Raw genomic sequence first — 15,247 nt, 5'->3', positions numbered from 1 at the left:
AATAGTTGGGCATTTTCTAAACTACAGCTACAGTGACTGACAAAGCCAACTAACTTATTTCCTTGCGTCAGTAAAGGTAGCTGGGCCAGCCCCTAGGGAGGGTACCTGGTGGTGGTGGGGCGTAAGTGTCAACAGTCACAAGCATCCTGGACTGGAGACAGTGCAGCCACAGGCTGCAGGCTGTCAAGGAGAGCCCCTTATCTCTCTAGTTTCTGAGCAAGGCAGTGAGGCTGAGAACAAACTGCCTCCGCAATGCTTTCAGCCTTCCTAAATTTCTCCCTGCTTTTGAAAGGATCTTTCTTTATTCATCAATTTAAGAGCAAGGTTAAAAGGTGATCGGTTTTGGGATCGTCTACAATTTATAGGAGATGCCAACTTGGTGTTTTTATATACTCTCTGCAGTGGCATAATATGTGCAACCTGATGTCTAAAACTGAGAGGACTTCTAATGGCCTAACTGCATTGTTCCACCCACTTTGCTCATATGGCTAAGGTCCTCTTCAAACCAGCCAAGCACATGCTCCTATGGAAATCAGGGATCCCTCACCCTCTTGTTTCTGCAAAGCCCATATTCTACATGAAATTCTTTATATGTCCACTATTGTCAGCCAATTTACTCTGATCAGGCAGACTGGAGTGAAGAAAAGGTATACAAAAAAGTGTTTTGTAATTCTTTGGTAGTTGAAAACTATGCTTTGAAATCTCTTATAGTCATGGTGCTTGAAAGGTGAGGGCATCGAGTGGCTTGACAGGGGTTAGAAAATTTCAGTCAGAAGACGGGGCTCCCTGAAGATCATTTCTGTAGAGTGTTCAGAAACTACATAATGATGTCACTGGTCATTTGCCCTTTTGTACATATTTTGCCACAATGACATTATTGAACACCGTACCACAGGCCACTTGATGTAGATCATCTCTAAATTATTAACCTTATCGAATTATTAAAAATGGTCAGCCATAAAAATGACTCAATTACTTTGTTTATATTTTTTGGATGTTTCCGGTGTTTACTTGATATACCATATTTTCTTTGAGTTTTCTTAATTTACTTTGTGGCCTTGGGCAGTTAAAATTGCAATTTATGCCTCACAATTGCTTGAGTTTACTTAATTTATTCTCACATCATAGGACTGATAGTTTATTCGCCTCAAGAACAGAGGTAATAATAAAACCCAGAGGGAGAGGTTAAGTGATTTTTTTCCCTCCAAAATTACAACGTTAGATACTCATATTTTTGACTCATTTTCTGATCCTTATGTCTAGTGTTCTTCGTATTACTCAGATTCTCTTAAATTTTACCTCTTTATATTTTAGTTGTTCATGAGTTGATTAAACTAGTGAATGTCTGGGAAAAATTTGAATATTGGAATTGAAAGAGATTATAGAGATAACCTTAAATATCAACACACACACACAAGAAGAAAGAAATCAAGTTCCTGAGATGATAACTGATTGAGGAGTAGTCATAAAAATGCACTGCTGCTAACTTATGGTCCCCTGACTGATTCATATATGATTAATGACATCCTAAAACTATACTTGTTCTACCAGACATGCTTGAAATATTTTCATATGGATGTTCTAATTTGTAAAGAGCTAATTAAAAAATAATTAGAACTTGGAATGCCTTTGGGATTAAGAAAATTTGTAAAGATTGTCTGCATTAAGGACAGGCAAATTAAAACAGGCTGGGTGTTAGAGCCCATTTAGTACAGTTGACCTGGCCAGTGAGGCTTCATCTTTGTCCTCACAGTGCTGGGGACAACATCTCTGAAACTATGACTTTGTGGGGTACTGTCTTGGTACTGTTAGGTTGCTATAACAAAATACCTTGGAGTAGGTGGCTTATAAAGGTTCTAGAAGTTGGGATGTCCATAATCATCCTGCCGGCAGATTCAGCATTTGGTGAAGACTTCCTGTCTGGTTTATAGATAATACAATATCACTGTGTCTTCACTTTGTAGAAGAGGCAAACAGGATTCCTTTGGTCCTCTTTTATAAGTGCACTAATCCTGTTCATGATGGCTCTACACCTCCTAAAGACCTCCCTCTTAGTACTATCTTAAATATATCTTATTGGGGATTAGGTTTCAACCTATGCATTTTGGCAATACACAAACATTCAAACCACAACAGGCACAGAGAGGTACCAGTTTTTCCTGCATATCCTCCTAGGACTACAGTGATCATCCTCACCAACCTATGTATACCCTAATTGAGAGCTCTTCAAAAACCATACAAAGTGTCCATTTTGACTGTTTAATGGCACTCAGCTGCTCAAGATAAGTTTCAAAATGAGAATAATTTGTTTTCTTTGCCTTTGTTCTTCTGTGATCTTCAGTCAACAATAAAGTAAATGTTTCTGTCTTCTAATTCCATGACAAGTCTTGGCATCGTGGCTATTTCTGTTGAAGTGATTGAGATCTATCTACAAAAGCTTACCATTCTGATCAGAACAGAGTAAAAATAATTAGATTTATCATCCTACCCAAAACACCTAAAAATCTGAGGAAAATATATAAAACAATGGCAGCTAGATACTCTAGACCATATAGGTGAATCTAAGCAAAAAACTAGGAGTCAGGTGTATGTCTTGAGCTGGTTGGCAAGATTTGCATGCCAAATGACTAGTTTCTGAATCCCATATAAAGTTTTTAGGGTATGATTCTGGGACCTTCTATAGTATCTTTCATATAATTTATTATAACACATTATATTATACCCTAATTAGTTGGTTAGTGTTGCTTGTTGATTTGCCTTTGCCATTAGATGGTGACCTTCTTAAAGGCATATATCTATGTCTTACTTAACTTTGTATTTCTTGAATATAATAGAGTGCCAGACACTCTGGAGCTAAATAAATGTTTGTGATATTAGCATTATAATTACAAATTCACCTACCCAGATAAGTCTTTTCAAATATAACATCATATATAAGGCTCATACTATTTTTCTAAGGTAGGGCATATATTTTCTCCATTTTACAGATGAGGAAGCAAGAATAAGTAAGCTTACATTTTATTTAAACATTGGGCTGCTATTCATTCGATTTTCTGCACTCACTTTTAATCATAATTTGGAGATGATTCAATTTCCCAACATTAAGGTACTCAATTAGGCAGATGGTGCTTCTTGATTTAACTTCAATTTTTAAGTGTGTGAATTCTGAATAAATTTCTAGGTAAATTTCTGGAAGTGTTAATTTAAGAGTTACAAAATAAGGAAACACACATTGTCATAAATTCTTGCTTCTAAACGCTATAATTATTTTAAAAATTTTCTTGCTATTTTATATGATCACATTTTTGAATCTCAGATTGTTCCAAATAATATATTTTTAAAATCTCTGAGCTACGGGGCCAGGGATCTAGCTCAGTGGTTCGGTGGCCTGCCTTGCAAGTGCAAGGACCTGAGTTCAATCCCCGGTACCCAAAAAAAAAAAAATCTCTGAGCTATAGGGCCGGGGATTTAGTTCAGAGGTGCCTCTGCCTGCCTCGCAAGCACAAGGACCCGAGTTTGATCCTCAGTACCCTAAGGGAAAAAAATCATTAAGCTATTAATGATTGTACTCTACCATCATAAATAATGATTAGAGAAGTAAGATAACATCTATAAAAATTTATCTCACCATATTAAACCTAAGCAGGGTAAACAATACATAATTTCTTTTTTTCCCTCCAAACAACCATATGTATTTTTCTTCTCAAAGATTCCATTCTGTGAGGTAAACTCTTTTCTTCACACTTGCATCCATCCTAATGTGAAGGTGAATTATTAAGGCTCTCTTATAGCCAGGATTTAGAAAAACTATGTACTTAAATTTTATCCTATAATCTCCTTTGAAAGCAAAAATAACACCAGTGCATCTTACGAATTCCAGCTTGTAACTGAGAGTTCTTTAGAACTGCTTAGATACTTGCCAATTCCTGTTGAAATTTGTGCTGCTGCTGAAAGACAAGCCCCAGGAAGCCCCAGTCTGGCCGAAAGGGGCTGGCATCTGCAGCAGTGGGGGATATCTGTTGTGCTCATCGAATTTTAATTCCTGAAGGCTCTGCAAGTCAATAGGTGCTGAATTGCTGGAGAATAAAGATTCTTTCTTTCCACTCTGTAAGAGGCAAGTTCTGTGTCTTTTTTATAAAACACTTCCCAGAGGAAAGGTAGCATTTCTTCATCTTTATGGTAATGTCCTCAGAAGTCATGTCTGTGTGGCAAGTATGGGGCTGTGGGCATTTTTTCTTTAGTGTCCCAACACAGAAAACTAATGATGAGAAACAAGGCCAGAGACAAGAAATAGGGCTATCTATAGAAAGGATTGAATCTGCTCTCCTACCCTATTGCAGTGCTCTTCCTGCTCTCTATGGATCCCAGAACCACAAGGGGATTCTGCCTTCTGCCCGCCTCAAACCAGTTAGTTAGGGGTCGCATCTGTCTAGAAAGTTGAATTCTATCATTGTAGCTGCTCAATTGTCCTCATAGTAAATATGTAAACCAAGGATTGCAAAATAGAAATAAAAAATACAGTTGAAACCTATTCACATGTTTGGTTTGATAACTGTATTAGGACTGAAGCAATTTACATTTTCTTTTCTGATACTTGCCACCGATTGCCCTACACTTAGCCTGCTATGGGCATGAACTGCCAGGCTGCTATAGCAAATGGGAATTGTGATTCCTGAGGTTAATCATGGCTAATGTGTCAAACAATCAATGAGCTTTTCTGAAAATGTTTAAACCTTTTGCTAAAGGCCACCAAGAAGCAATGCTAATGGAGTAATGCTAAGAAATTTCTGTATGGGGGAAAAATCTCAGACCTGAAGCAGGAACGTGGCACAGATGGCTCTGGTCAGATAAAGCTCAAGTTTAGTACTGGACTCTCACGTGTGGCCTGTTGAATCTGGTTGGCTTCATGTTATTGGTTCTAGAATTCAAATAGGTTTCAGAGAAAATAAACATGTTATATTTTAAATGAATAAAATGATGGATCAGAGCACACACACACACACACACACACACACACACACACACACACCCCAGAGGGAATAATGGATGGCTTTTCTAAAGAAACAGTACAAAAGGAAAACAAAACAGTGGAAGTAGGTAGTGACCTGCCCTGGCTCAGGAAAAAAACATGACCAAAGAATGCCAAAGAATGCCAGGTTCAGTGCGGGAGTCTTCATCTTACAGTTTTTCAGAGTGTGTAAAGACAGAAATATATCTCTTTCTCTCTCTCTCTCTTTCCTCTTCCTCCTCTCCCTCATCTTTCTCCCTCTCATCTTATTCCTTTTATTCTTTTTAAACATTGGCCTGTGGCTTGGGAGTAGTTTACATTTATAAGAACTGTTACAAAGTGCTATACAGGAAAAGAAGCATAACCCAAACAGATCGGTTGATGTGTAATTGTGCTTCCTGCATGACTTGCCTGCTCCTGTGTTACTCCTGGCTTGGCAGGCCATGGAGCTCAGTGGGAAGACCAAGCTCTGCACACTGTCTGTGTTCTCACAAAGATCCTGGAAAGACAAACTTTGGCAGGTGTCTCCTCTGCACACAAATGAGGCAGGTGACCCAGTTGAAGTTGTGGCAAATGCCTCCCAGCAACACTCAGCATTGAGCTAACATTAAAGAAAAAAACAGAAGCAAACCCAAAACCCTCTAATTCAATGCTTTTCTATTAGGATGAAACACTGATCATCAAAAAGATAGTTTAAAGCTTTAGAACAGGCATGCAATCATTTTATAGCATAATTTCAATGACTTAGAAGCCAATTCCTGTGTAATGGAAGTCAGGAGAGCATTAACATCCATTTGTTCAGGCTCTGGTCAATTAACACACTAAAAGTAGTTTTGAAAAGAGAAAAACAAAAACAAAAAGCACCAGGTTATAGAAATCAGAGGGAATAAGATTTAGATATGGAGACTAATGGTCTGTATAGAATGAAGATAGATCCAGGAGTCAGAGGATTTGGGATGAAGTCTGGATTCTATTTACTGCTTCCTTTTTGTCTGTAGACCTTGAGGTTTCTTCATCAAAAGGAAATCATAATTATGAATACTTCATTAGGTTCTTTATTGTGAAGATTTCATAACTACTTCAACTTTAAAAAAACTGTTGGTGGACTGTCAGAGTACATCATAATTCTAAGAAATTTAAATTTCATTATCATTTGCAGAGTTGTTAGCATCTGACATTGCACACAAGAGTTTTATTAAAATATTTGAAAATTGGATTAATGTACAAAAGGATTTATCAAACCTTTAATCTCACGTTTAGCATAGAGCTTTACCTGGAGCACATTTCTCTATACCACGGGACAATGTATCAGATTAGATAAACTACTTGCCATGATGGTCAGACCATGAGGCCTGTTACCTGGGGAGGAGAATCTGATGTATAAGAAAGAAGAAAAATCTGTCTTTGTCTCCAGGTGGCTATGGGAGGAAGAGAGAAAAAACTAGATGGGGAAGCTATCAGACATATAGGTACTTAATTGTGGACTTTAATTTCATTTCCTATTAGAAATCTGTAAGAACTCCCCTGCACAATGGACTTTGTGTCATCAGAGACAGATCAGCCTTGTCAAGAGGTCAGTAAGACCAGACAGAGGATGTAGATGTCACTCCTGGGTCTTCCCAGCTTCCTGAGTGCCAAGAGCACCAAAGAGAGCTAGAGGGTCATCCTTGTGACCACCATGGTTGGGGTGAGATAGCTGCATAATAAAGGCTGGGGAAGAACAATCTGTAAAGCCATGACAAAGATTCAGAGTGCATGGGGGAACCTATGGGACTTCTTCTAAACTGAGAAAGAATTTAGCAACAACCTACTACAGATAGGTTCTCCACAGCCAAGACCACCTAAGATTGAGAGAACACCACATGGTACGGAAACACTAGATGGTGAAACACTAGATGCTATCCTTTTACATCCTAGGCACTGTCTTGGAGAAAGACAAAGGAGTCTCAAACACTAACTAATATCCAAAGAGTCTACTTAAATTCTAGCAGGAGACAAAGATTAACCTACATTTAGTGAGTCTCTTCCATATATTCCAACTGCCAAGCAAGAGAAGCAGCATGAGAAAAACCAGGTCCAGAAGCACATCGCCTGGGCACATCTACATTGTTATGTTCAAGCCCATCACACAACATTTCCTAAGCAATATCATCCATACAAAATGTATTTATTGGAGGCTTCTTGTGTGATAAACATGAACTAGACACTAGACTGGATGCAGAATGGGGTGTAGTGTAGGCCTTGCCTTTAAGAAGCTCATGGCTTGGAGGGAGAGCCATCTCACGTGATTTTCTTGGGGGTGCTCTTCTATCACCCATCTTGGCATAGTTATCTCCCATCATCCTCCAACTCTCAAGATATATCAGGGTGACTCTTGACTCCCTCTAAGACTGTAACAGGAGCTCACTCCATTTATATAGTATGATGGCCTTTGTAGTGCTGGGCTCAGTGGTAATTTTATAACTAGTCATATAACTACTTTGACACCAATATTCTGCTCTAGCCTATAACATTCATTTCTGAGGCTAGAAACTAAACTACCCCCTCCCTTTCCTTTTGCATCCTGGATCATGGTATCTTGCTCACATTATCTCTAATATGCAATACATAGAGGGTGCTCTGTACATTCTTGTTCAGTGAACACATGAGCAAACAGCAGCAAAGAGAGCCACTTCGGCACACACCTTTTAAAGCCTTTTCACATACATTACCTCACTTGACAAATAAGCAGAGGAGGAAGAAAGGGAGTTATAGTCCTTTCTCAGGATGGTGTTACAGCTGCCTTAAATAGGCTCTGATGTCAGAAGAACAATCTTTAAACAAGATTTTTTGGGGCCAGGTTCAGTATGGGGTTGATGAACGGGACCTTGAAAAGCATACCCATGGGAATGGGTATATAAATATTACATTTTTATAAGGCAATGCACAAAATAGAAAATGGAAAATGCCTGGAAAAGTGCCAGAGGGGACATAGATGGGAAGTTTGTAAAACAGTAATAGTCAGGAAAGAATAAGTAGCTAAAATAAGCTAATGGAAAGAGAGAGAGTAAATAATACTAGCATCAAAATAGATACCATAATGACTAGAGAGAAATCAGGAAGGATAATATTGAATAAAAATTGCCAAGCAAAAGTATAAGCTCTAGAGTGTCAGAATCATTTAGAAAAGGGATTTTAGAAATCAAGGACTTTGACAATACCTTCCACATGCCATTCTTCAGAGTACAGTTTGATTTGTGTATGTACTTAGTTGCCTGGTTGAAAAACAAAAACGTACTATTCAGGAACATTTTCTTGCCTTATTTCATCTTGACATATTATTATTATTAAGGCAGAAGGGATGTGAAGCTCCACTTATGGAAAGTGAAGAGCGATATTAAGGTGAAAAGGAATAAGCTCAAGAGCCCTTCAGGTCTCAGTAAAAAGTAGTCTTTGGCCACGTTAACCCTTCCTTCACTCCTCAACTGTGTGCACTGATTCTGTGGGCTCTTGGATCTCTGAAGCTGCAGCCTGGAAGAAGTGGCAGAGAAAAAAGACTGGATGGCTTAAAATGAGATTCAGGTTCCACACTTAAGAAAAATATTTCTTTTGCCTCCACCAGCCATTTCATTCCTCTCATACCTTCTTAACTCCATTCTCACACCCACTGTCTCCTTAGTCTCACCTTGCTTTCCCCCAAAATCATTTTTTGTTACTTCAGGGTGTACTGTTTGGAGTTTTTTATTACATCTAACGTTGTCTGCATGCAGTATAGTTTGTGCATGCACTTGATCTGACGTGTGCAATAGATAATAGGCATCTGAAGACAGATTCTTATCCATGGAGATTTGTCGTGTTCATTTTTCACTTTCCAGAATGCTGTTCAGTGCCTGATATATACTAGGCTGTCAATATTTGTTGGTCTGAATTGTTAAACTCTTTTATCTTTAAAGTAGCAGTAGCATATGCCTCCTGTTTTTCTTTCCCTCTCAAATATATCACAGGAAGGAAAAAAAAAAACCTGGCTGTATCCTGTATCCAACGATTTTATAGAAATTGAAAATGCATATTGTAACCAATTCATGAGCTCATTAGCTTAGCATGGGTCCAAGTATTTGGAGGAGATGGGAAAAAAGAAAACAAGATAAAATAGAAATAACTTTGTTTGATTTTCATGAAAATGTCTACATACTGTAAAATGTGTACTTTATATACAGATCATATATAGTGTTACACATACATTACATATAAATATACAGATATAAGATATTCTTTTAAAGTGAGATATGCTTGATTGAAAAATCTCAGGCCAGGGACAGATTTTGAAAGCTATGGTCCTTAAGACTAAGCCCTCATTCCTATTGTTAATAAGGGAGATGGAGAAGACCAGTTCCTTCAGCTCTGGGATCATGAAGCCACAGCTGCGGACTTGGCTGCCTGCTCTTGAGGTCCACCAGTCAGTACCTGTCAGCTAAATAGAGAAGTACAGATTGGCAAGGCCTATATACATCACAGAATCCCATTTGGGTTCCTTGTGTTGTCATTGCTGAAGCCATAAAAGCACTTTTGGGAACTTGCTCCAGCTTGAATGAGGTAGGACCTCAGGTCTTGGTGAGAAGATGGGAAGCCATGGTAGCCACCCCGAGAGGTCATCTTACAGGATGATTTTATTCCTCTGTCAATCAGCAAGCCCACAAATCTTCATCGAGTGCTTACTGATGGCATTGCTGTGAGCAGTGGAAATATAGGCTTAAGGGCAACAGCTCAAGGTCTCCTAAGATACTGTAGGCTCAACCCTGGCCTCGGTGCATGGGACTCCTTCCTTTCTACCTCTCACCTCATTCAGGGTCACAGAGTGTGCCCATCACCTTTGACTCTTCCTAGCCACTCCAGGATAAGAGATGTCATAGGCGGATGGAGTAGAGTTCCTTTTAAAGCTAAAGTAATAACAACCCTGGGATTATTAAACAACAAAATTCACTGCTGGGACATAGGAACTTGCCAAAAAGTGAGTAAATCTTAGATTTTGGAGTGAAGAAAGGTGGAAAGAAAGAGCGGGAGGCAAATTGCCATTTGCTTTGACAAAAAGAAAATTAAAATGAAGAGGTTCATCCAGGCCATTCTGTTTTTCATTTCTTTGAGTTGAAAGTGTAGTACGGTTTGACGGGATGGAGACAATCAGTGTGGGTGTGCTCATACATACCTTCCACATGCCAAGCCTTAGAAAATCAACAGTCACTGGGATAGTCAGGATACCCATGCTTTAGTCTTGCTTTTGGGAAACAAATCTTGTGGCCCAGAGAAGACACTTTACCTTTCTCTGTCTCCATGTCCATATCTGTAAAATGGAAGTGAGCCTAGGAGGTAGACAACATTTTCTACCTTTTTGATATGTAGGTTTTCACCTGCAACTTCTTGCATCTTGGGCACAAACTCTTATCAAGAAAATGGAGACTGGGGTACCCTGGGAAGGGCTAGGAGGTTGCCCCCAGGGTTAGTTGCCTGTAGACACTGGGAATCCAGATTCCTGAGCATCAAATAGATGGGCAGTTGTCTTTACTGGTGTGGGTCAGGAAATGGCCAACACAAGTTCCACATTCACCTTTCTCCTGTGGCCACACTGGGAAGGAGTCTGCCCGCCCCTCTTCACAGAGATACTTTGTGCTGACGCGCATCTGTTGTCAGCACATGGCCTGCATCCCTCTGCCTGTGCATGCTTCAGCATTGGCAGCCAATTGAAAGGGCAGTCCTGACAGTGGATGTAAAGGCCATGTTTAAGGCAAACCCAGAGTAGGAGTTGCTCTGAGAAAGTCCAGGCTAAACACAGAGGCTGCTCTCCCCTCCTTGGGATGACTGCTCCCATGGGGAGCAAGATCCAGCCCTCTGAGTTCATCTAGAGGGTGGTCCCAGAAATTGCAAAATCCTGCTGTCTTGGTCTGTGCACAACTTATTTGTGCCTTCAGGAAGTGTTTTTGGCTCCCTGCACATCACTATGAAGAAATTATGATTTGCAAATCAGGGTTTTTAATCTTTTTTTTTTTTTTAGAAACTTATGAACCCCTTCTCAGAAGAATGTTTTTAAATGCCAAAAAACTAAATACTGTAGATGCATACAATTATAAGGAAATTATAAATTACGTTAAAATGCAATTATCTATTTTGTGATAAAATGATAGTCTTCTTAATTAATGTATGAAAAACAACTTCTCTAATTTCAAAGCAGAGATGCATGTAAAAGATATTTCAACTCTCTCTGCAACAACTGTAATATAATTTTTAAAATATCTGTGATCTTGACTGGTAACAAAATCACAGGCACTGCTAATGCTATTGGGCTGCTGCCTGCTGTGTTAGCTATCTCTGCACAACACAACTTAGCAATTAACAATTTCAAACACTATCGCAGAGTTTCTGAGGGCTGGGGACCCAGGAGTGGCTCAGCAGGGTGTGCCTGCTCAAAGTCTCCCCCGAGGTCGCAGTCAAGCTGTTAGCCAGGACTGTCATCATCTGTAGGCTGGGGACCTACTTCCAAGCTCACTCATGTGGCTCCTGCGAGGTCTCAGTTCATCCCTGGCTCTTGGCGGGATGCCCAAGTTCCTTCTCACGTGTCAAGACACAGTGGCTGGCCTCCTTTAGTGAGTGATGGAAAAAAGAGAATGAGGGCCTAAAGCAGAAGCCAGTCGCATAATCTAAACTCAGAAGTACCACATCACATCTGTGCCCTCTTAGTCACACAGGACCAGTGTGAGAGACAGTGTGGGAGGGGACTGTGAGAGGTTGTGAACATCAAGAGATGAGGTCATGGAATCATGGGGAAGCTGACTACCATAATTTCATTCACCATAAAAGAGGTGCTAAGTTGCAGTTAAAGCTTAATAAATAGACATAGAAACTTTTATTCACCCAGGTTTCTGGACCCTGAATTCTATCCAGACTCCAAGTTAGTAACACTGGATAGACTGAGAGCATTTTAGTTTCCAATTGCCAGCCATCCCCGTAATTTAATCTTTCATCTTGATTGAAGAGTCATGACAAAACTTAAATATATTTGGTGGGCAACTTGGTATTTTGATGTGTGTATATCTAAAGACAAATTTAGAAAAAACTGTTAACTGTTAAATATAGGTGGTGTGTTTATCAAACTATTCGTTTCATTATGATGTATGCTTTAAAACGTTCATATAAAAAATTTTTAGGTCCCTAAACATATATTCATTTTCAAATGCAGAAGTGGGCTTCAAAGAGATATGAGGGAGCTCCTTGCTCCAGATACTGCCACTGATCATTGGCAGCCCGAGAACCTACATGTCCAGATTCCCAGCTTAGTTTTCTTTCCACCACATCTGGAACACCCTTCCTTAACATTTTCTTGAGCTTGGAAACAAAGACTTCATCAGATTGATTGATTCTGGAAAACTGCAAATGGCACATTCCTTTTTCTCCAGCTCATTGAGAGTCAGGAATTTTTATCAATTTCCAACAGAGTTACAGTTGATCATTTTTCCTGGAGCCTGTGTGCTTTTCATCATGAAAGGGCCCTAAGTGATTTCAATCACTTAACAACAGCAAAAGAAGGATGTGTCTTCTGTCCTTATGATCTAAGCCTTTAAGAAAAATGCAGATAAACTTTCAATGGGAATGTTGTTCATGTACTTAAGGCCTCTGCCAAAAAATGACTTGCCTTGGGCACTTTTAACCTCTCTCCCCTACTGTTTTGTACTTACCTCTGTGTCGTTCAAGCCCTAATGAATCACATGTTCTGATTATGAAAGCATTATTAAACCTCAGCTGTAATACTTACATATGCGATTTCTGAATATAGTGCTTACCTCCCGTCTGCCTTGAGTTCATCATTTGTAAAACAGAAGCAACAGGATTATGGTGTGACACTCCAAATAACGGCGCCCAGAGGTTCCCATGCCTTAATCCCTAGAATATGTGCATATATCACCTTACCTAGGAAATGGACACATGTGTTTAAGGTCATAGATCTTGTGGTAGTGAGATTATTCTGGATTATCATGGGGAGTCCAATCTGATCACATATGTCCCTAAAAGCAAAGAAATTTCCCTGGGGGGGGGCAAAGAGCAAAATGCTGTAGCGGCAACTAGAGTTGCTGGGTAATTATAGAAAAAACTAAAGTGCTCTGAACATAGGCTTTCTCTGATTAGAACAGATATATGACAAGTATCACAGAGCAAGACTGATGGAGCTCTTAACAAACCTCAGAATTCTCTAGCAGCTACATTTTTTAAAAGGAAAAATACAAAGAACTTTAACAATATAATTTAGCCCAATTTAAAATATTGTCATTTTAACAATCAGTAGAAATTATTATCCAGACATTTCAACTTTTTGTCCTAACTCTTCGAAATTGTTGAATATTTTACACTTACAGCTCATCTCAATTTGGAAGGGCAGTATCTGGAGTGCTCAGTACCTGGATGTAGCTAGTAGCTGCTATATTGAACAGTGACATTTCTAGAGCATAAAATAAAGGACCGTTAATCTGAGGGACATGAGGCGCAGTTGAAAACAAAATAACTACACTGAAAAATAGAGGCTAGCACAAAAGCTTGATTCCTATGTGTAGATTTCTCTTACTTTACTGCATTTGCCCACAGCCTGTCTTCCTCCACTTAGCTTTTAAATCCTGCAGCCAAGCTTCCATCCCTAAGGCAGCACTTCAGTGAGGTTCTGTGAGAAAAGTGTTTAACATAAAAGATAAAAAAGAAAAAGTTTGAGAGATGATTTTCGATGGGTCCCTTATATTTCTGTATGTCTTTTGAGCACAGACACCCAGTGCTTTTCTAGGATATCTTTTAAGGATGTTTGTACACTAAACATCTCCTTCTGCTGCAACAAAATGTAGGCTTGTTTCCTATCTAGTAGCGTGCTGCCTCACTCTGGAACAAAGGTCAGAAGGATTTACTTATGTTAGGTGCAACAGTGCATGCCTATAATTCCAGGAGGATTACAAGTTTGGGGCCAGCTTGTTCAATTTAGCAAGACTTTGGCTCAAAATAAAATTTTAAAAGTTTGCAGATGTAATTCAATGGCAGAGTGCTTACCTAGCCTATGTGAGACCCTAGGTTTAATCCTAGTACTGCAAAACAAAAAGGGAGACTGAGAATGTAGCTCAGTGGTAGTGCTTGCCTAGCATGCAAAAGGCCTGGGTTCAATCTCTAGTATGACCAAAATATAAAAAGAAGAGAAGAAAAGGAGGAATAAGGGGGGAAAGAGGAGAGGGATAAAAAGGAAGAGGAGAAGGAGGAGAAAAAGGATGAAAGGAGGAGCCTTCTGTCTACCATAAAAAACTAGGGTTCCCTTAGCTTGAAGTTCCTCTCCTGTAATACAACCCATTATACAGGAAGGCATCCTTCAAACTTCTTTGTGCTGGGAAGAGATGTTCAGGAAACTGCTACAAATGCTTATACTCTGGCTGCTGCTATTTCTGTGGTTAATAAAATCTCAGTCCAGGAGTCTCAAGTCTCCTATTAAAATCCAGGCAACTGTAACAGGCTAATTTGTTTATCTTTTTTTCTTTCATCTGCAGAGAATATTTATAAAGTTATTACATCTATGAAATAAGTAAAGGATGCCACAGAAATGGAATAATCAAAAGCTTATCCAAAGAGTTGGAAAACACAGTTGAGAGAAAATGGGACAAGTTAGAAAATTCACCCAAGAGGGTCAACCTCTAAATATAAGTTTAAGAATGAGAATAGAGGCCCAGGGATTTAGCTCAGTAGTGCCGCCACCTGCCTTGCAAGTGCGAGGACCTGAGTTTGATTCTGGCATGCTTTCACACACACACACACACACACACACACACATAGAATTAGAATAGAAAACAATTGAGAAAAAAATCAATGGAGGTTAATGTAAGTAAATTTAGAACATAAATTTCCAAATTAAAGTACTCACTGAAGGTAAAACCCAATGGGTAAAAGTAGCTCCATATTAAGGCACATCATTATGAAATTTCAGAGCACTTAGAAAGAGGGAAAAATAAATTTGATCAGCTTCTAGAAAGATAACAGTTCCCATGTAAAGGCACAGCTACTAAAACTGCTTCAGATCTCTAAATGTCCCCAGTAGGTGTCAAAGGACAAAAAATAAATTGTTTCTAATTTGTGAGCTGAACTCACAATTGAGTGTGAAGGCAGAATAAAAAATATTTTAGACCTTCCAAAGCTCCAAGAAGAGAAAAGCAATAGGAGCACCTGAGATTATAATTCAGTGAGATTCTCAAGAAG

This window comes from Fukomys damarensis, unplaced genomic scaffold (assembly GCF_012274545.1).
Source record: "Fukomys damarensis isolate Sample0158 unplaced genomic scaffold, DMR_v1.0_HiC HiC_scaffold_1, whole genome shotgun sequence".
NCBI lineage: Eukaryota > Metazoa > Chordata > Mammalia > Rodentia > Bathyergidae > Fukomys > Fukomys damarensis.
This window is presented reverse-complemented; position numbering follows the sequence as displayed.